We start from the raw sequence: 22,292 nt of genomic DNA, 5'->3' as shown, positions 1-22,292 counted from the left end.
CTCGCTCCACCATTCCACGGACAGAGGGTGTGCAGTGTGTCAGTGCTCGCTCGACCATTCCACGGACAGGAGGTGTGCAGTGTGTCAGTGCTCATTCAACCATTCCACGGACAGAAGGTGTGCAGTGTGTCAGTGCTCCACCATTCCACGGACAGAAGGTGTGCAGTGTGTCAGTGCTCACTCAACCAATCCACGGACAGGAGGTGTGCAGTGTGTCAATGATCGCTCCACCATTCCACGGACAGGAGGTCTGCAGTGTGTCAGTGCTCGCTCGACCATTCCACGGACAGAAGGTGTGCAGTGTGTCAATGATCGCTCCACCATTCCACGGACAGAAGGTCTGCAGTGTGTCAGTGCTCGCTCCACCATTCCATGGACAGAAGGTGTGCAGTGTGTCAGTGCTCTATCATTCCACGGACAGAAGGTGTGCAGTGTGTCAGTGCTCACTCCACCATTCCACGGACAGAAGGTGTGCAGTGTGTCAGTGCTCCACCATTCCACGGACAGAAGGTGTGCAGTGTGTCAGTGCTCACTCCACCATTCCACGGACAGAAGGTGTGCATGTGTCAGTGCTCCACCATTCCACGGACAGAAGGTGTGCAGTGTGTCAGTGCTAGCTCCACCATTCCACGGACAGAAGGTGTGCAGTGTGTCAGTGCTCCACCATTCCACGGACAGAAGGTGTGCAGTGTGTCAGTGATCGCTCCACCATTCCACGGACAGAAGGTGTGCAGTGTGTCAGTGCTCACTCCACCATTCCACGGACAGAAGGTGTGCAGTGTGTCAGTGCTCACTCCACCATTCCACGGACAGAAGGTGTGCAGTGTGTCAGTGCTCGCTCCACCATTCCATGGACAGAAGCAGTGCAGTGTGTCAGTGCTCCACCATTCCACGGACAGAAGGTGTGCAGTGTGTCAGTGCTCCACCATTCCACGGACAGAAGGTGTGCAGTGTGTCAGTGCTCGCTCCACCATTCCATGGACAGAAGGTGTGCAGTGTGTCAGTGCTCGCTCCAACATTCCATGGACAGAAGCAGTGCAGTGTGTCAGTGCTCCACCATTCCACGGACAGAAGGTGTGCAGTGTGTCAGTGCTCGCTCCACCATTCCACGGACAGAAGGTGTGCAGTGTGTCAGTGCTCCACCATTCCACGGACAGAAGCTGTGCAGTGTGTCAGTGCTCGCTCCAACATTCCACGGACAGAAGTTGTGCAGTGTGTCAGTGCTCCACCATTCCACGGACAGGAGGTGTGCAGTGTGTCAGTGCTCGCTCCACCATTCCACGGACAGAAGGTGTGCAGTGTGTCAATGATCGCTCCACCATTCCATGGACAGAAGGTGTGCAGTGTGTCAGTGCTCCACAATTCCATGGACAGAAGGTGTGCAGTGTGTCAGTGCTCACTCCACCATTCCATGGAAAGAAGGTGTGCAGTGTGTCAGTGCTCACTCCACCATTCCATGGACAGAAGGTGTGCAGTGTGTCAGTGCTCGCTCCACCATTCCACGGACAGACAGTGTGTCAGTGCTCCACCATTCCACGGACAGAAGGTGTGCAGTGTGTCAGTGCTCCACCATTCCACGGACAGAAGGTGTGCAGTGTGTCAGTGCTCACTCCACCATTCCACGGACAGAAGGTGTGCAGTGTGTCAGTGCTCAGTCCACCATTCCACGGACAGAAGGTGTGCAGTGTGTCAGTGCTCGCTCCACCATTCCACGGACAGAAGGTGTGCAGTGTGTCAGTGCTCCACCATTCCACGGACAGAAGGTGTGCAGTGTGTCAGTGCTCCACAATTCCATGGACAGAAGGTGTGCAGTGTGTCAGTGCTCACTCCACCATTCCATGGAAAGAAGGTGTGCAGTGTGTCAGTGCTCACTCCACCATTCCATGGACAGAAGGTGTGCAGTGTGTCAGTGCTCGCTCCACCATTCCACGGACAGACAGTGTGTCAGTGCTCCACCATTCCACGGACAGAAGGTGTGCAGTGTGTCAGTGCTCCACCATTCCACGGACAGAAGGTGTGCAGTGTGTCAGTGCTCACTCCACCATTCCACGGACAGAAGGTGTGCAGTGTGTCAGTGCTCACTCCACCATTCCACGGACAGAAGGTGTGCAGTGTGTCAGTGCTCGCTCCACCATTCCACGGACAGAAGGTGTGCAGTGTGTCAGTGCTCCACCATTCCACGGACAGAAGGTGTGCAGTGTGTCAGTGCTCGCTCCACCATTCCATGGACAGAAGCAGTGCAGTGCGTCAGTGCTCCACCATTCCACGGACAGAAGGTGTGCAGTGTGTCAGTGCTCACTCCACCATTCCACGGACAGAAGGTGTGCAGTGTGTCAGTGCTCCACCATTCCACGGACAGGAGGTGTGCAGTGTGTCAGTGCTCGCTCCACCATTCCACGGACAGAAGGTGTGCAGTGTGTCAATGATCGCTTCACCATTCCACGGACAGAAGGTGTGCAGTGTGTCAGTGCTCCACAATTCCATGGACAGAAGGTGTGCAGTGTGTCAGTGCTCACTCCACCATTCCATGGAAAGAAGGTGTGCAGTGTGTCAGTGCTCACTCCACCATTCCATGGACAGAAGGTGTGCAGTGTGTCAGTGCTCCGCCATTCCACGGACAGAAAGTGTGCAGTGTGTCAGTGCTCACTCCACCATTCCATGGACAGAAGGTGTGCAATGTGTCAGTGCTCGCTCCACCATTCCACGGACAGACAGTGTGTCAGTGCTCCACCATTCCACGGACAGAAGGTGTGCAGTGTGTCAGTGCTCCACCATTCCACGGACAGAAGCTGTGCAGTGTGTCAGTGCTCGCTCCACCAGTTCACGGACAGAAGGTGTGCAGTGTGTCAGTGCTCGCTCCACCATTCCACGGACAGAAGGTGTACAGTGTGTCAGTGCTCCACCATTCCATGGACAGAAGGTCTTCTGTGTGTCAGTACTCAATCCACCTTTCCATGGACAGAAGGTGTGCAGTGTGTCAGTGCTCACTCCAGCATTCCACGGACAGAAGGTGTGCAGTGTGTCAGTGCTCCACCATTCCATGGACAGAAGGTGTGCAGTGTGTCAGTGCTCCACCATTCCACGGACAGAAGGTGTGCAGTGTGTCAGTGCTCACTCCACCATTCCACGGACAAAAGGTGTGCAGTGTGTCAGTGCTCACTCCACCATTCCACGGACAGAAGGTGTGCAGTGTGTCAGTGCTCACTCCACCATTCGACAGACAGAAGGTGTACAGTGTGTCAGTGCTCGCTGCAACATTCCACGGATAGAAGGTGTGCAGTGTGTCAGTGCTCACTCCACCATTCCACGGACAGAAGGTGTGCAGTGTGTCAGTGCTCCACCATTCCACGGACAGAAGGTGTGCAGTGTGTCAGTGCTCACTCCACCATTCCACGGAAAGAAGGTGTGCAGTGTGTCAGTGATCACTCAACCATTCCACGGACAGAAGGTGTGCAGTGTGTCAGTTCTCCACCATTCCACGGACAGAAGGTGTGCAGTGTGTCAGTGCTCGCTCGACCATTCCACGGACAGGATGTGTGCAGTGTGTCAGTGCTCACTAAACCATTCCACGGACAGAAGGTGTGCAGTGTGTCAGTGCTCGCTCCACCATTCCATGGACAGAAGCAGAGCAGTGTGTCAGTGCTCCACCATTCCACGGACAGAAGGTGTGCAGTGTGTCAGTGCTCGCTCCAACATTCCACGGACAGAAGGTGTGCAGTGTGTCAGTGCTCCACCATTCCACGGACAGAAGGTGTGCAGTGTGTCAGTGCTCCACCATTCCACGGACAGAAGGTGTGCAATGTGTAAGTGCTCGCTCCACCATTCCACGGACAGAAGGTGTGCAGTGTGTCAGTGCTCACTCCACAATTCCATCGACAGAAGGTGTGCAGTGTGTCAGTGCTCACTCCACCATTCCATGGAAAGAAGGTGTGCAGTGTGTCAGTGCTCACTCCACATTTCCATGGACAGAAGGTGTGCAGTGTGTCAGTGCTCCACCATTCCACGGACAGAAAGTGTGCAGTGTGTCAGTGCTCACTCCACCATTCCATGGACAGAAGGTGTGCAGTGTGTCAGTGCTCACTCCACCATTCCACGGAAAGAAGGTGTGCAGTGTGTCAGTGCTCACTCCACAATTCCATCGACAGAAGGTGTGCAGTGTGTCAGTGCTCACTCCACCATTCCATGGAAAGAAGGTGTGCAGTGTGTCAGTGCTCACTCCACATTTCCATGGACATAAGGTGTGCAGTGTGTCAGTGCTCCACCATTCCACGGACAGAAAGTGTGCAGTGTGTCAGTGCTCACTCCCCCATTCCACGGACAAAGGTGTGCAGTGTGTCAGTGCTCCACCATTCCATGGACAGAAGGTGTGCAGTGTGTCAGTGCTCCACCATTCCACGGAGAGAAGGTGTGCAGTGTGTCAGTGCTCACTCCACCATTCCACGCACAAAAGGTGTGCAGTGTGTCAGTGCTCACTCCACCATTCGACAGACAGAAGGTGTGCAGTGTGTCAGTGCTCGCTGCAACATTCCACGGATAGAAGGTGTGCAGTGTGTCAGTGCTCACTCCACCATTCCACGGACAGAAGGAGTGCAGTGTGTCAGTGCTCCACCATTCCACGGACAGAAGGTGTGCAGTGTGTCAGTGCTCACTCCACCATTCCACGGAAAGAAGGTGTGCAGTGTGTCAGTGCTCGCTCCACCATTTCACGGACAGAAGGTGTGCAGTGTGTCAGTGCTCCACAATTCCATGGACAGAAGGTGTGCAGTGTGTCAGTGCTCACTCCACCATTCCATAGAAAGAAGGTGTGCAGTGTGTCAGTGCTCACTGCACCATTCCAGGGACAGAAGGTGTGCAGTGTGTCAGTGCTCCACCATTCCACGGACAGAAAGTGTGCAGTGTGTCAGTGCTCACTCCACCATTCCATGGACAGAAGGTGTGCAGTGTGTCAGTGCTCGCTCCACCATTCCACGGACAGACAGTGTGTCAGTGCTCCACCATTCCACGGACAGAAGGTGTGCAGTGTGTCAGTGCTCCACCATTCCACGGACAGAAGGTGTGCAGTGTGTCAGTGCTCGCTCCACCAGTTCACGGACAGAAGGTGTGCAGTGTGTCAGTGCTCGCTCCACCATTCCACGGACAGAAGGTGTACAGTGTGTCAGTGCTCCACCATTCCATTGACAGAAGGTCTTCTGTGTGTCAGTACTCAATCCACGATTCCATGGACAGAAGGTGTGCAGTGTGTCAGTGCTCACTCCACCATTCCACGGACAGAAGGTGTGCAGTGTGTCAGTGCTCCACCATTCCACGGACAGAAGGTGTGCAGTGTGTCAGTGCTCCATCATTCCACGGACAGAAGGTGTGCAGTGTGTCAGTGCTCGCTCCACCATTCCACGGACAGAAGGTGTGCAGTGTGTCAGTGCTCGCTCCACCATTCCACGGACAGAGGGTGTGCAGTGTGTCAGTGCTCGCTCGACCATTCCACGGACAGGAGGTGTGCAGTGTGTCAGTGCTCATTCAACCATTCCACGGACAGAAGGTGTGCAGTGTGTCAGTGCTCCACCATTCCACGGACAGAAGGTGTGCAGTGTGTCAGTGCTCACTCAACCAATCCACGGACAGGAGGTGTGCAGTGTGTCAATGATCGCTCCACCATTCCACGGACAGGAGGTCTGCAGTGTGTCAGTGCTCGCTCGACCATTCCACGGACAGAAGGTGTGCAGTGTGTCAATGATCGCTCCACCATTCCACGGACAGAAGGTCTGCAGTGTGTCAGTGCTCGCTCCACCATTCCATGGACAGAAGGTGTGCAGTGTGTCAGTGCTCTATCATTCCACGGACAGAAGGTGTGCAGTGTGTCAGTGCTCACTCCACCATTCCACGGACAGAAGGTGTGCAGTGTGTCAGTGCTCCACCATTCCACGGACAGAAGGTGTGCAGTGTGTCAGTGCTCACTCCACCATTCCACGGACAGAAGGTGTGCATGTGTCAGTGCTCCACCATTCCACGGACAGAAGGTGTGCAGTGTGTCAGTGCTAGCTCCACCATTCCACGGACAGAAGGTGTGCAGTGTGTCAGTGCTCCACCATTCCACGGACAGAAGGTGTGCAGTGTGTCAGTGATCGCTCCACCATTCCACGGACAGAAGGTGTGCAGTGTGTCAGTGCTCACTCCACCATTCCACGGACAGAAGGTGTGCAGTGTGTCAGTGCTCACTCCACCATTCCACGGACAGAAGGTGTGCAGTGTGTCAGTGCTCGCTCCACCATTCCATGGACAGAAGCAGTGCAGTGTGTCAGTGCTCCACCATTCCACGGACAGAAGGTGTGCAGTGTGTCAGTGCTCCACCATTCCACGGACAGAAGGTGTGCAGTGTGTCAGTGCTCGCTCCACCATTCCATGGACAGAAGGTGTGCAGTGTGTCAGTGCTCGCTCCACCATTCCATGGACAGAAGCAGTGCAGTGTGTCAGTGCTCCACCATTCCACGGACAGAAGGTGTGCAGTGTGTCAGTGCTCGCTCCACCATTCCACGGACAGAAGGTGTGCAGTGTGTCAGTGCTCCACCATTCCACGGACAGAAGCTGTGCAGTGTGTCAGTGCTCGCTCCAACATTCCACGGACAGAAGTTGTGCAGTGTGTCAGTGCTCCACCATTCCACGGACAGGAGGTGTGCAGTGTGTCAGTGCTCGCTCCACCATTCCACGGACAGAAGGTGTGCAGTGTGTCAATGATCGCTCCACCATTCCATGGACAGAAGGTGTGCAGTGTGTCAGTGCTCCACAATTCCATGGACAGAAGGTGTGCAGTGTGTCAGTGCTCACTCCACCATTCCATGGAAAGAAGGTGTGCAGTGTGTCAGTGCTCACTCCACCATTCCATGGACAGAAGGTGTGCAGTGTGTCAGTGCTCGCTCCACCATTCCACGGACAGACAGTGTGTCAGTGCTCCACCATTCCACGGACAGAAGGTGTGCAGTGTGTCAGTGCTCCACCATTCCACGGACAGAAGGTGTGCAGTGTGTCAGTGCTCACTCCACCATTCCACGGACAGAAGGTGTGCAGTGTGTCAGTGCTCAGTCCACCATTCCACGGACAGAAGGTGTGCAGTGTGTCAGTGCTCGCTCCACCATTCCACGGACAGAAGGTGTGCAGTGTGTCAGTGCTCCACCATTCCACGGACAGAAGGTGTGCAGTGTGTCAGTGCTCCACAATTCCATGGACAGAAGGTGTGCAGTGTGTCAGTGCTCACTCCACCATTCCATGGAAAGAAGGTGTGCAGTGTGTCAGTGCTCACTCCACCATTCCATGGACAGAAGGTGTGCAGTGTGTCAGTGCTCGCTCCACCATTCCACGGACAGACAGTGTGTCAGTGCTCCACCATTCCACGGACAGAAGGTGTGCAGTGTGTCAGTGCTCCACCATTCCACGGACAGAAGGTGTGCAGTGTGTCAGTGCTCACTCCACCATTCCACGGACAGAAGGTGTGCAGTGTGTCAGTGCTCACTCCACCATTCCACGGACAGAAGGTGTGCAGTGTGTCAGTGCTCGCTCCACCATTCCACGGACAGAAGGTGTGCAGTGTGTCAGTGCTCCACCATTCCACGGACAGAAGGTGTGCAGTGTGTCAGTGCTCGCTCCACCATTCCATGGACAGAAGCAGTGCAGTGCGTCAGTGCTCCACCATTCCACGGACAGAAGGTGTGCAGTGTGTCAGTGCTCACTCCACCATTCCACGGACAGAAGGTGTGCAGTGTGTCAGTGCTCCACCATTCCACGGACAGGAGGTGTGCAGTGTGTCAGTGCTCGCTCCACCATTCCACGGACAGAAGGTGTGCAGTGTGTCAATGATCGCTTCACCATTCCACGGACAGAAGGTGTGCAGTGTGTCAGTGCTCCACAATTCCATGGACAGAAGGTGTGCAGTGTGTCAGTGCTCACTCCACCATTCCATGGAAAGAAGGTGTGCAGTGTGTCAGTGCTCACTCCACCATTCCATGGACAGAAGGTGTGCAGTGTGTCAGTGCTCCGCCATTCCACGGACAGAAAGTGTGCAGTGTGTCAGTGCTCACTCCACCATTCCATGGACAGAAGGTGTGCAATGTGTCAGTGCTCGCTCCACCATTCCACGGACAGACAGTGTGTCAGTGCTCCACCATTCCACGGACAGAAGGTGTGCAGTGTGTCAGTGCTCCACCATTCCACGGACAGAAGCTGTGCAGTGTGTCAGTGCTCGCTCCACCAGTTCACGGACAGAAGGTGTGCAGTGTGTCAGTGCTCGCTCCACCATTCCACGGACAGAAGGTGTACAGTGTGTCAGTGCTCCACCATTCCATGGACAGAAGGTCTTCTGTGTGTCAGTACTCAATCCACCTTTCCATGGACAGAAGGTGTGCAGTGTGTCAGTGCTCACTCCAGCATTCCACGGACAGAAGGTGTGCAGTGTGTCAGTGCTCCACCATTCCATGGACAGAAGGTGTGCAGTGTGTCAGTGCTCCACCATTCCACGGACAGAAGGTGTGCAGTGTGTCAGTGCTCACTCCACCATTCCACGGACAAAAGGTGTGCAGTGTGTCAGTGCTCACTCCACCATTCCACGGACAGAAGGTGTGCAGTGTGTCAGTGCTCACTCCACCATTCGACAGACAGAAGGTGTACAGTGTGTCAGTGCTCGCTGCAACATTCCACGGATAGAAGGTGTGCAGTGTGTCAGTGCTCACTCCACCATTCCACGGACAGAAGGTGTGCAGTGTGTCAGTGCTCCACCATTCCACGGACAGAAGGTGTGCAGTGTGTCAGTGCTCACTCCACCATTCCACGGAAAGAAGGTGTGCAGTGTGTCAGTGATCACTCAACCATTCCACGGACAGAAGGTGTGCAGTGTGTCAGTTCTCCACCATTCCACGGACAGAAGGTGTGCAGTGTGTCAGTGCTCGCTCGACCATTCCACGGACAGGATGTGTGCAGTGTGTCAGTGCTCACTAAACCATTCCACGGACAGAAGGTGTGCAGTGTGTCAGTGCTCGCTCCACCATTCCATGGACAGAAGCAGAGCAGTGTGTCAGTGCTCCACCATTCCACGGACAGAAGGTGTGCAGTGTGTCAGTGCTCGCTCCAACATTCCACGGACAGAAGGTGTGCAGTGTGTCAGTGCTCCACCATTCCACGGACAGAAGGTGTGCAGTGTGTCAGTGCTCCACCATTCCACGGACAGAAGGTGTGCAATGTGTAAGTGCTCGCTCCACCATTCCACGGACAGAAGGTGTGCAGTGTGTCAGTGCTCACTCCACAATTCCATCGACAGAAGGTGTGCAGTGTGTCAGTGCTCACTCCACCATTCCATGGAAAGAAGGTGTGCAGTGTGTCAGTGCTCACTCCACATTTCCATGGACAGAAGGTGTGCAGTGTGTCAGTGCTCCACCATTCCACGGACAGAAAGTGTGCAGTGTGTCAGTGCTCACGCCACCATTCCATGGACAGAAGGTGTGCAGTGTGTCAGTGCTCACTCCACCATTCCACGGAAAGAAGGTGTGCAGTGTGTCAGTGCTCACTCCACAATTCCATCGACAGAAGGTGTGCAGTGTGTCAGTGCTCACTCCACCATTCCATGGAAAGAAGGTGTGCAGTGTGTCAGTGCTCACTCCACATTTCCATGGACATAAGGTGTGCAGTGTGTCAGTGCTCCACCATTCCACGGACAGAAAGTGTGCAGTGTGTCAGTGCTCACTCCCCCATTCCACGGACAAAGGTGTGCAGTGTGTCAGTGCTCCACCATTCCATGGACAGAAGGTGTGCAGTGTGTCAGTGCTCCACCATTCCACGGAGAGAAGGTGTGCAGTGTGTCAGTGCTCACTCCACCATTCCACGCACAAAAGGTGTGCAGTGTGTCAGTGCTCACTCCACCATTCGACAGACAGAAGGTGTGCAGTGTGTCAGTGCTCGCTGCAACATTCCACGGATAGAAGGTGTGCAGTGTGTCAGTGCTCACTCCACCATTCCACGGACAGAAGGAGTGCAGTGTGTCAGTGCTCCACCATTCCACGGACAGAAGGTGTGCAGTGTGTCAGTGCTCACTCCACCATTCCACGGAAAGAAGGTGTGCAGTGTGTCAGTGCTCACTCAACCATTCCACGGACAGAAGGTGTGCAGTGTGTCAGTTCTCCACCATTCCACGGACAGAAGGTGTGCAGTGTGTCAGTGCTCGCTCCACCATTCCACGGACAGAAGGTGTGCAGTGTGTCAGTGCTCGCTCGATCATTCCACGGACAGGATGTGTGCAGTGTGTCAGTGCTCACTAAACCATTCCACGGACAGAAGGTGTGCAGTGTGTCAGTGCTCACGAAACCATTCCACGGACAGAAGGTGTGCAGTGTGTCAGTGCTCCACCATTCCACGGACAGAAGTGTGCAGTGTGTCAGTGCTCCACCATTCCACGGACAGAAGGTGTGCAGTGTGTCAGTGCTCGCTCCACCATTCCACGGACAGAAGGTGCGCAGTGTGTCATTGCTCACTCGACCATTCCACGGACAGAAGGTGTGCAGTGTGTCAGTGCTCCACCATTCCACGGACAGAAGGTATGCAGTGTGTCAGTGCTCCACAATTCCATGGACAGAAGGTGTGCAGTGTGTCAATGATCGCTCCACCATTCCATGGACAGAAGGTGTGCAGTGTGTCAGTGCTCCACAATTCCATGGACAGAAGGTGTGCAGTGTGTCAGTGCTCACTCCACCATTCCATGGAAAGAAGGTGTGCAGTGTGTCAGTGCTCACTCCACCATTCCATGGACAGAAGGTGTGCAGTGTGTCAGTGCTCGCTCCACCATTCCACGGACAGACAGTGTGTCAGTGCTCCACCATTCCACGGACAGAAGGTGTGCAGTGTGTCAGTGCTCCACCATTCCACGGACAGAAGGTGTGCAGTGTGTCAGTGCTCACTCCACCATTCCACGGACAGAAGGTGTGCAGTGTGTCAGTGCTCAGTCCACCATTCCACGGACAGAAGGTGTGCAGTGTGTCAGTGCTCGCTCCACCATTCCACGGACAGAAGGTGTGCAGTGTGTCAGTGCTCCACCATTCCACGGACAGAAGGTGTGCAGTGTGTCAGTGCTCCACAATTCCATGGACAGAAGGTGTGCAGTGTGTCAGTGCTCACTCCACCATTCCATGGAAAGAAGGTGTGCAGTGTGTCAGTGCTCGCTCCACCATTCCACGGACAGACAGTGTGTCAGTGCTCCACCATTCCACGGACAGAAGGTGTGCAGTGTGTCAGTGCTCCACCATTCCACGGACAGAAGGTGTGCAGTGTGTCAGTGCTCACTCCACCATTCCACGGACAGAAGGTGTGCAGTGTGTCAGTGCTCACTCCACCATTCCACGGACAGAAGGTGTGCAGTGTGTCAGTGCTCGCTCCACCATTCCACGGACAGAAGGTGTGCAGTGTGTCAGTGCTCCACCATTCCACGGACAGAAGGTGTGCAGTGTGTCAGTGCTCGCTCCACCATTCCATGGACAGAAGCAGTGCAGTGCGTCAGTGCTCCACCATTCCACGGACAGAAGGTGTGCAGTGTGTCAGTGCTCACTCCACCATTCCACGGACAGAAGGTGTGCAGTGTGTCAGTGCTCCACCATTCCACGGACAGGAGGTGTGCAGTGTGTCAGTGCTCGCTCCACCATTCCACGGACAGAAGGTGTGCAGTGTGTCAATGATCGCTTCACCATTCCACGGACAGAAGGTGTGCAGTGTGTCAGTGCTCCACAATTCCATGGACAGAAGGTGTGCAGTGTGTCAGTGCTCACTCCACCATTCCATGGAAAGAAGGTGTGCAGTGTGTCAGTGCTCACTCCACCATTCCATGGACAGAAGGTGTGCAGTGTGTCAGTGCTCCGCCATTCCACGGACAGAAAGTGTGCAGTGTGTCAGTGCTCACTCCACCATTCCATGGACAGAAGGTGTGCAATGTGTCAGTGCTCGCTCCACCATTCCACGGACAGACAGTGTGTCAGTGCTCCACCATTCCACGGACAGAAGGTGTGCAGTGTGTCAGTGCTCCACCATTCCACGGACAGAAGCTGTGCAGTGTGTCAGTGCTCGCTCCACCAGTTCACGGACAGAAGGTGTGCAGTGTGTCAGTGCTCGCTCCACCATTCCACGGACAGAAGGTGTACAGTGTGTCAGTGCTCCACCATTCCATGGACAGAAGGTCTTCTGTGTGTCAGTACTCAATCCACCTTTCCATGGACAGAAGGTGTGCAGTGTGTCAGTGCTCACTCCAGCATTCCACGGACAGAAGGTGTGCAGTGTGTCAGTGCTCCACCATTCCATGGACAGAAGGTGTGCAGTGTGTCAGTGCTCCACCATTCCACGGACAGAAGGTGTGCAGTGTGTCAGTGCTCACTCCACCATTCCACGGACAAAAGGTGTGCAGTGTGTCAGTGCTCACTCCACCATTCCACGGACAGAAGGTGTGCAGTGTGTCAGTGCTCACTCCACCATTCGACAGACAGAAGGTGTACAGTGTGTCAGTGCTCGCTGCAACATTCCACGGATAGAAGGTGTGCAGTGTGTCAGTGCTCACTCCACCATTCCACGGACAGAAGGTGTGCAGTGTGTCAGTGCTCCACCATTCCACGGACAGAAGGTGTGCAGTGTGTCAGTGCTCACTCCACCATTCCACGGAAAGAAGGTGTGCAGTGTGTCAGTGATCACTCAACCATTCCACGGACAGAAGGTGTGCAGTGTGTCAGTTCTCCACCATTCCACGGACAGAAGGTGTGCAGTGTGTCAGTGCTCGCTCGACCATTCCACGGACAGGATGTGTGCAGTGTGTCAGTGCTCACTAAACCATTCCACGGACAGAAGGTGTGCAGTGTGTCAGTGCTCGCTCCACAATTCCATGGACAGAAGCAGAGCAGTGTGTCAGTGCTCCACCATTCCACGGACAGAAGGTGTGCAGTGTGTCAGTGCTCGCTCCAACATTCCACGGACAGAAGGTGTGCAGTGTGTCAGTGCTCCACCATTCCACGGACAGAAGGTGTGCAGTGTGTCAGTGCTCCACCATTCCACGGACAGAAGGTGTGCAATGTGTAAGTGCTCGCTCCACTATTCCACGGACAGAAGGTGTGCAGTGTGTCAGTGCTCACTCCACAATTCCATCGACAGAAGGTGTGCAGTGTGTCAGTGCTCACTCCACCATTCCATGGAAAGAAGGTGTGCAGTGTGTCAGTGCTCACTCCACATTTCCATGGACAGAAGGTGTGCAGTGTGTCAGTGCTCCACCATTCCACGGACAGAAAGTGTGCAGTGTGTCAGTGCTCACTCCACCATTCCATGGACAGAAGGTGTGCAGTGTGTCAGTGCTCACTCCACCATTCCACGGAAAGAAGGTGTGCAGTGTGTCAGTGCTCACTCCACAATTCCATCGACAGAAGGTGTGCAGTGTGTCAGTGCTCACTCCACCATTCCATGGAAAGAAGGTGTGCAGTGTGTCAGTGCTCACTCCACATTTCCATGGACATAAGGTGTGCAGTGTGTCAGTGCTCCACCATTCCACGGACAGAAAGTGTGCAGTGTGTCAGTGCTCACTCCCCCATTCCACGGACAAAGGTGTGCAGTGTGTCAGTGCTCCACCATTCCATGGACAGAAGGTGTGCAGTGTGTCAGTGCTCCACCATTCCACGGAGAGAAGGTGTGCAGTGTGTCAGTGCTCACTCCACCATTCCACGCACAAAAGGTGTGCAGTGTGTCAGTGCTCACTCCACCATTCGACAGACAGAAGGTGTGCAGTGTGTCAGTGCTCGCTGCAACATTCCACGGATAGAAGGTGTGCAGTGTGTCAGTGCTCACTCCACCATTCCACGGACAGAAGGAGTGCAGTGTGTCAGTGCTCCACCATTCCACGGACAGAAGGTGTGCAGTGTGTCAGTGCTCACTCCACCATTCCACGGAAAGAAGGTGTGCAGTGTGTCAGTGCTCACTCAACCATTCCACGGACAGAAGGTGTGCAGTGTGTCAGTTCTCCACCATTCCACGGACAGAAGGTGTGCAGTGTGTCAGTGCTCGCTCCACCATTCCACGGACAGAAGGTGTGCAGTGTGTCAGTGCTCGCTCGATCATTCCACGGACAGGATGTGTGCAGTGTGTCAGTGCTCACTAAACCATTCCACGGACAGAAGGTGTGCAGTGTGTCAGTGCTCACGAAACCATTCCACGGACAGAAGGTGTGCAGTGTGTCAGTGCTCCACTATTCCACGGACAGAAGTGTGCAGTGTGTCAGTGCTCCACCATTCCACGGACAGAAGGTGTGCAGTGTGTCAGTGCTCGCTCCACCATTCCACGGACAGAAGGTGCGCAGTGTGTCATTGCTCACTCGACCATTCCACGGACAGAAGGTGTGCAGTGTGTCAGTGCTCCACCATTCCACGGACAGAAGGTATGCAGTGTGTCAGTGCTCACTCCACCATTCCACGGACAGAAGGTGTGCAGTGTGTCAGTGCTCACTCCACCATTCCACGGACAGAAGGTGTGCAGTGTGTCAGTGCTCACTCCACCATTCCACGGACAGAGGTGTGCAGTGTGTCAGTGCTCGCTCCATCATTCCGCGGACAGAAGGTGTGCAGTGTGTCAGTGCTCCACCATTCCACGTACAGAAGGTGTGCAGTGTGTCAGTGCTCCACCATTCCACGGACAGAAGGTGCGCAGTATGTCAGTGCTCACTCCACCATTCCACGGACAGAAGGTGTGCAGTGTGTCAGTGCTCACTCAACCATTCCACGGACAGAAGGTGTGCAGTGTGTCAGTGCTCCACCATTCCACGGACAGAAGGTGTGCAGTGTGTCAGTGTTCGCTCCACCATTCCACGGACAGAAGGTGTGCAGTGTGTCAGTGCTCGCTCCACCATTCCACGGACAGAGGGTGTGCAGTGTGTCAGTGCTCGCTCGACCATTCCACGGACAGGAGGTGTGAAGTGTGTCAGTGCTCATTCAACCATTCCACGGACAGAAGGTGTGCAGTGTGTCAGTGCTCCACCATTCCATGGACAGAAGGTGTGCAGTGTGTCAGTGCTCACTCCACCATTCCACGGACAGAAGGTGTGCAGTGTGTCAGTGCTCACTCCACCATTCCACGGACAAAAGGTGTGCAGTGTGTCAGTGCTCACTCCACCATTCCACGGACAGAAGGTGTGCAGTGTGTCAGTGCTCACTCCACCATTCGACAGACAGAAGGTGTGCAGTGTGTCAGTGCTCGCTGCAACATTCCACGGATAGAAGGTGTGCAGTGTGTCAGTGCTCACTCCACCATTCCACGGACAGAAGGTGTGCAGTGTGTCAGTGCTCCACCATTCCACGGACAGAAGGTGTGCAGTGTGTCAGTGCTCACTCCACCATTCCACGGAAAGAAGGTGTGCAGTGTGTCAGTGCTCACTCAACCATTCCACGGACAGAAGGTGTGCAGTGTGTCAGTTCTCCACCAGTCCACGGACAGAAGGTGTGCAGTGTGTCAGTGCTCGCTCCACCATTCCACGGACAGAAGGTGTGCAGTGTGTCAGTGCTCGCTCGACCATTCCACGGACAGGATGTGTGCAGTGTGTCAGTGCTCACTAAACCATTCCACGGACAGAAGGTGTGCAGTGTGTCAGTGCTCGCTCCACCATTCCATGGACAGAAGCAGAGCAGTGTGTCAGTGCTCCACAATTCCACGGACAGAAGGTGTGCAGTGTGTCAGTGCTCGCTCCAACATTCCACGGACAGAAGGTGTGCAGTGTGTCAGTGCTCCACCATTCCACGGACAGAAGGTGTGCAGTGTGTCAGTGCTCCACCATTCCACGGACAGAAGGTGTGCAATGTGTAAGTGCTCGCTCCACCATTCCACGGACAGAAGGTGTGCAGTGTGTCAGTGCTCACTCCACAATTCCATCGACAGAAGGTGTGCAGTGTGTCAGTGCTCACTCCACCATTCCATGGAAAGAAGGTGTGCAGTGTGTCAGTGCTCACTCCACCTTTCCATGGACAGAAGGTGTGCAGTGTGTCAGTGCTCCACCATTCCACGGACAGAAAGTGTGCAGTGTGTCAGTGCTCACTCCACCATTCCATGGACAGAAGGTGTGCAGTGTGTCAGTGCTCGCTCCACCATTCCACGGACAGTGTGTCAGTGCTCCACCATTCCACGGGCTGAAGGTGTGCAGTGTGTCAGTGCTCACTAAATCATTCCACGGACAGAAGGTGTGCAGTGTGTCAGTGCTCCACCATTCCACGGACAGAAGGTGTGCAGTGTGTCAGTGCTCCACCATTCCACGGACAGAAGGTGTGCAGTGTGTCAGTGCTCGCTCCACCATTCCACGGACAGAAGGTGCGCAGTGTGTCATTGCTCACTCGACCATTCCACGGACAGAAGGTGTGCAGTGTGTCAGTGCTCCACCATTCCACGGACAGAAGGTATGCAGTGTGTCAGTGCTCACTCCACCATTCCACGGACAGAAGGTGTGCAGTGTGTCAGTGCTCACTCCACCATTCCACGGACAGAAGGTGTGCAGTGTGTCAGTGCTCACTCCACCATTCCACGGACAGAAGGTGTGCAGTGTGTCAGTGCTCGCTCCACCATTCCACGGACAGAAGGTGTGCAGTTTGTCAGTGCTCACTCCACCATTCCACGGACAGAAGGTGTGCAGTGTGTCAGTGCTCGCTGCACCATTCCACGTACAGAAGGTGTGCAGTGTGTCAGTGCTCCACCATTCCACGGACAGAAGGTGCGCAGTATGTCAGTGCTCACTCCACCATTCCAAGGACAGACGGTGTGCAGTGTGTCAGTGCTCACTCCACCATTCCACGGACAGAAGGTGTGCAGTGTGTCAGTGCTCCACCATTCCACGGACAGAAGGTGTGCAGTGTGTCAGTGCTCGCTCCACCATTCCACGGACAGACGGTGTGCAGTATGTCAGTGCTCGCTCCAACGTTCCACGGACAGAGGGTGTGCAGTGTGTCAGTGCTCGCTCGACCATTCCACGGACAGGAGGTGTGCAGTGAGTCAGTGCTCATTCAACCATTCCACGGACAGAAGGTGTGCAGTGTGTCAGTGCTCCACCATTCCACGGACAGAAGGTGTGCAGTGTGTCAGTGCTCACTCAACCAATCCACGGACAGGAGGTGTGCAGTGTGTCAATGATCGCTCCACCATTCCACGGACAGGAGGTGTGCAGTGTGTCAGTGCTCGCTCCACCATTCCACGGACAGAAGGTGTGCAGTGTGTCAATGATCGCTCCACCATTCCACGGACAGAAGGTCTGCAGTGTGTCAGTGCTCGCTCCACCATTCCACGGACAGAAGGTGTGCAGTGTGTCAGTGCTCTACCATTCCACGGACAGAAGGTGTGCAGTGTGTCAGTGCTCACTCCACCATTCCACGGACAGAAGGTGTGCAGTGTGTCAGTGCTCCACCATTCCACGGACAGAAGGTGTGCAGTGTGTCAGTGCTCACTCCACCATTCCACGGACAGAAGGTGTGCAGTGTGTCAGTGCTCCACCATTCCACGGACAGAAGGTGTGCAGTGTGTCAGTGCTCACTCCACCATTCCACGGACAGAAGGTGTGCAGTGTGTCAGTGCTACACCATTCCACGGACAGAAGGTGTGCAGTGTGTCAGTGCTCCACCATTCCACGGACAGAAGGTGTGCAGTGTGTCTGTGCTCCACCATTCCAGGAACAGAAGGTGTGCAGTGTGTCAGTGCTCGCTCCACCATTCCACGGAGAGAACGTGTGCAGTGAGTCAGTGCTCCACCATTCCACGGACAGAAGGTGTGCAGTGTGTCAGTGCTCCACCATTCCACGGACAGAAGGTGTGCAGTGTGTCAGTGCTCGCTCCACCATTCCATGGACAGAAGCAGTGCAGTGTGTCAGTGCTCCACCATTCCACGGACAGAAGGTGTGCAGTGTGTCAGTGCTCCACCATTCCACGGACAGAAGGTGTGCAGTGTGTCAGTGCTCGCTCCACCATTCCATGGACAGAAGCAGTGCAGTGTGTCAGTGCTCCACCATTCCACGGACAGAAGGTGTGCAGTGTGTCAGTGCTCACTCCACCATTCCACGGACAGAAGGTGTGCAGTGTGTCAGTGCTCACTCTACCATTCCACGGACAGAAGGTGTGCAGTGTGTCAGTGCTCGCTCCACCATTCCATGGACAGAAGCAGTGCAGTGTGTCAGTGCTCCACCATTCCACGGACAGAAGGTGTGCAGTGTGTCAGTGCTCGCTCCAACATTCCACGGACAGAAGATGTGCAGTGTGTCAGTGCTCCACCATTCCACGGACAGAACGTGTGCAGTGTGTCAGTGCTCCACCATTCCACGGACAGAAGGTGTGCAATGTGTAAGTGCTCGCTCCACCATTCCACGGACAGAAGGTGTGCAGTGTGTCAGTGCTCGCTCCACCATTCCACGGACAGAAGGTGTGCAGTGTGTCAGTGCTCCACCATTCCATTGACAGAAGGTCTTCTGTGTGTCAGTACTCAATCCACCATTCCATGGACAGAAGGTGTGCAGTGTGTTAGTGCTCACTCCACCATTCCACGGACAGAAGGTGTGCAGTGTGTCAGTGCTCCACCATTCCACGGACAGAAGGTGTGCAGTGTGTCAGTGCTCCATCATTCCACGGACAGAAGGTGTGCAGTGTGTCAGTGCTCGCTCCACCATTCCACGGACAGAAGGTGTGCAGTGTGTCAGTGCTCGCTCCACCATTCCACGGACAGAGGGTGTGCAGTGTGTCAGTGCTCACTCAACCAATCCACGGACAGGAGGTGTGCAGTGTGTCAATGATCGCTCCACCATTCCACGGACAGGAGGTCTGCAGTGTGTCAGTGCTCGCTCGACCATTCCACGGACAGAAGGTGTGCAGTGTGTCAATGATCGCTCCACCATTCCACGGACAGAAGGTCTGCAGTGTGTCAGTGCTCGCTCCACCATTCCACGGACAGAAGGTGTGCAGTGTGTCAGTGCTCTATCATTCCACGGACAGAAGGTGTGCAGTGTGTCAGTGCTCACTCCACCATTCCACGGACAGAAGGTGTGCAGTGTGTCAGTGCTCCACCATTCCACGGACAGAAGGTGTGCAGTGTGTCAGTGCTCACTCCACCATTCCACGGACAGAAGGTGTGCAGTGTGTCAGTGCTCCACCATTCCACGGACAGAAGGTGTGCAGTGTGTCAGTGCTCGCTCCACCATTCCACGGACAGAAGGTGTGCAGTCTGTCAGTGCTCCACCATTCCAGGAACAGAAGGTGTGCAGTGTGTCAGTGCTCGCTCCACCATTCCACGGAGAGAAGGTGTGCAGTGTGTCAGTGCTCCACCATTCCACGGACAGAAGGTGTGCAGTCTGTCAGTGCTCCACCATTCCAGGAACAGAAGGTGTGCAGTGTGTCAGTGCTCGCTCCACCATTCCACGGACAGAAGGTGTGCAGTGTGTCAGTGATCGCTCCACCATTCCACGGACAGAAGGTGTGCAGTGTGTCAGTACTCACACCACCAGTCCACGGACAGAAGGTGTGCAGTGTGTCAGTGCTCACTCCACCATTCCACGGACAGAAGGTGTGCAGTGTGTCAGTGCTCGCTCCACCATTCCATGGACAGAAGCAGTGCAGTGTGTCAGTGCTCCACCATTCCACGGACAGAAGGTGTGCAGTGTGTCAGTGCTCCACCATTCCACGGAAAGAAGGTGTGCAGTGTGTCAGTGCTCGCTCCACCATTCCATGGACAGAAGCAGTGCAGTGTGTCAGTGCTCCACCATTCCACGGACAGAAGGTGTGCAGTGTGTCAGTGCTCACTCCACCATTCCACGGACAGAAGGTGTGCAGTGTGTCAGTGCTCGCTCCACCATTCCATGGACAGAAGCAGTGCAGTGTGTCAGTGCTCCACCATTCCACGGACAGAAGCTGTGCAGTGTGTCAGTGCTCGCTCCAACATACCACGGACAGAAGTTGTGCAGTGTGTCAGTGCTCCACCATTCCACGGACAGGAGGTGTGCAGTGTGTCAGTGCTCGCTCCACCATTCCACGGACAGAAGGTGTGCAGTGTGTCAATGATCGCTCCACCATTCCACGGACAGAAGGTGTGCAGTGTGTCAGTGCTCCACAATTCCATGGACAGAAGGTGTGCAGTGTGTCAGTGCTCACTCCACCATTCCATGGAAAGAAGGTGTGCAGTGTGTCAGTGCTCACTCCACCATTCCATGGACAGAAGGTGTGCAGTGTGTCAGTGCTCGCTCCACCATTCCACGGACAGACAGTGTGTCAGTGCTCCACCATTCCACGGACAGAAGGTGTGCAGTGTGTCAGTGCTCCACCATTCCACGGACAGAAGGTGTGCAGTGTGTCAGTGCTCACTCCACCATTCCACGGACAGAAGGTGTGCAGTGTGTCAGTGCTCACTCCACCATTCCACGGACAGAAGGTGTGCAGTGTGTCAGTCCTCGCTCCACCATTCCATGGACAGAAGCAGTGCAGTGTGTCAGTGCTCCACCATTCCACGGACAGAAGGTGTGCAGTGTGTCAGTGCTCCACCATTCCACGGACAGAAGGTGTGCAGTGTGTCAGTGCTCGCTCCACCATTCCATGGACAGAAGCAGTGCAGTGTGTCAGTGCTCCACCATTCCACGGACAGAAGGTGTGCAGTGTGTCAGTGCTCACTCCACCATTCCACGGACAGAAGGTGTGCAGTGTGTCAGTGCTCACTCCACCATTCCACGGACAGAAGGTGTGCAGTGTGTCAGTGCTCGCTCCACCATTCCATGGACAGAAGCAGTGCCGTGTGTCAGTGCTCCACCATTCCACGAACAGAAGCTGTGCAGTGTGTCAGTGCTCAACCATTCCATGGACAGAAGGTGTGCAGTGTGTCACTGCTCCACCATTCCACGGACAGAATGTGTGCAGTGTGTCAGTGCTCACTCCACCATTCCACGGACAGAAGGTGTGCAGTGTGTCAGTGCTCGCTCCACCATTCCACAGACAGAAGGTGTGCAGTGTGTCAGTGCTCCACGATTCCACGGACAGAAGGTGTGCAGTGTGTCAGTGCTCCACCATTCCACGGACAGAAGGTGTGCAGTGTGTCAGTGCACCACCATTCCACGGACAGAAGGTGTGCAGTGTGTCAGTGCTCGCTCCACCATTCCACGGACAGAAGGTGCGCAGTGTGTCAGTGCTCCACCATTCCACGGACAGAAGGTGTGCAGTGTGTAAGTGCTCGCTCCACCATTCCACGGACAGAAGGTGTGCAGTGTGTCAGTGCTCGCTCCACCATTCCACGGACAGAAGGTGTGCAGTGTGTAAATGCTCGCTGCACCATTCCACGGACAGAAGGTGTGCAGTGTGTCAGTGCTCCACCATTCCACGGACAGAAGGTGTGCAGTGTGTCAGTGCTCACTCCACCATTCCACAGACAGAAGGTGGGCAGTGTGTTCGTGCTCACTCCACCATTCCACGGACAGAAGGTGTGCAGTGTGTCAGTGCTCACTCCCCCATTCCACGGACAGAAGGTGTGCAGTGTGTCAGTGCTCCACCATTCCACGGACAGGAGGTGTGCAGTGTGTCAGTGCTCGCTCCACCATTCCACGGACAGAAGGTGTGCAGTGTGTCAATGATCGCTTCACCATTCCACGGACAGAAGGTGTGCAGTGTGTCAGTGCTCCACAATTCCATGGACAGAAGGTGTGCAGTGTGTCAGTGCTCACTCCACCATTCCATGGAAAGAAGGTGTGCAGTGTGTCAGTGCTCACTCCACCATTCCATGGACAGAAGGTGTGCAGTGTGTCAGTGCTCCACCATTCCACGGACAGAATGTGTGCAGTGTGTCAGTGCTCACTCCACCATTCCATGGACAGAAGGTGTGCAGTGTGTCAGTGCTCGCTCCACCATTCCACGGACAGACAGTGTGTCAGTGCTCCACCATTCCACGGACAGAAGGTGTGCAGTGTGTCAGTGCTCCACCATTCCACGGACAGAAGGTGTGCAGTGTGTCAGTGCTCGCTCCACCAGTTCACGGACAGAAGGTGTGCAGTGTGTCAGTGCTCGCTCCACCATTCCACGGACAGAAGGTGTACAGTGTGTCAGTGCTCCACCATTCCATGGACAGAAGGTCTTCTGTGTGTCAGTACTCAATCCACCTTTCCATGGACAGAAGGTGTGCAGTGTGTCAGTGCTCACTCCACCATTCCACGGACAGAAGGTGTGCAGTGTGTCAGTGCTCCACCATTCCATGGACAGAAGGTGTGCAGTGTGTCAGTGCTCCACCATTCCACGGACAGAAGGTGTGCAGTGTGTCAGTGC

Source organism: Pristiophorus japonicus, chromosome 5, assembly GCF_044704955.1.
Source record: "Pristiophorus japonicus isolate sPriJap1 chromosome 5, sPriJap1.hap1, whole genome shotgun sequence".
Classification (NCBI taxonomy): domain Eukaryota; kingdom Metazoa; phylum Chordata; class Chondrichthyes; family Pristiophoridae; genus Pristiophorus; species Pristiophorus japonicus.
The sequence above is the reverse complement of the archived record's forward strand: the minus strand, read 5'-3'. Positions refer to the sequence as shown.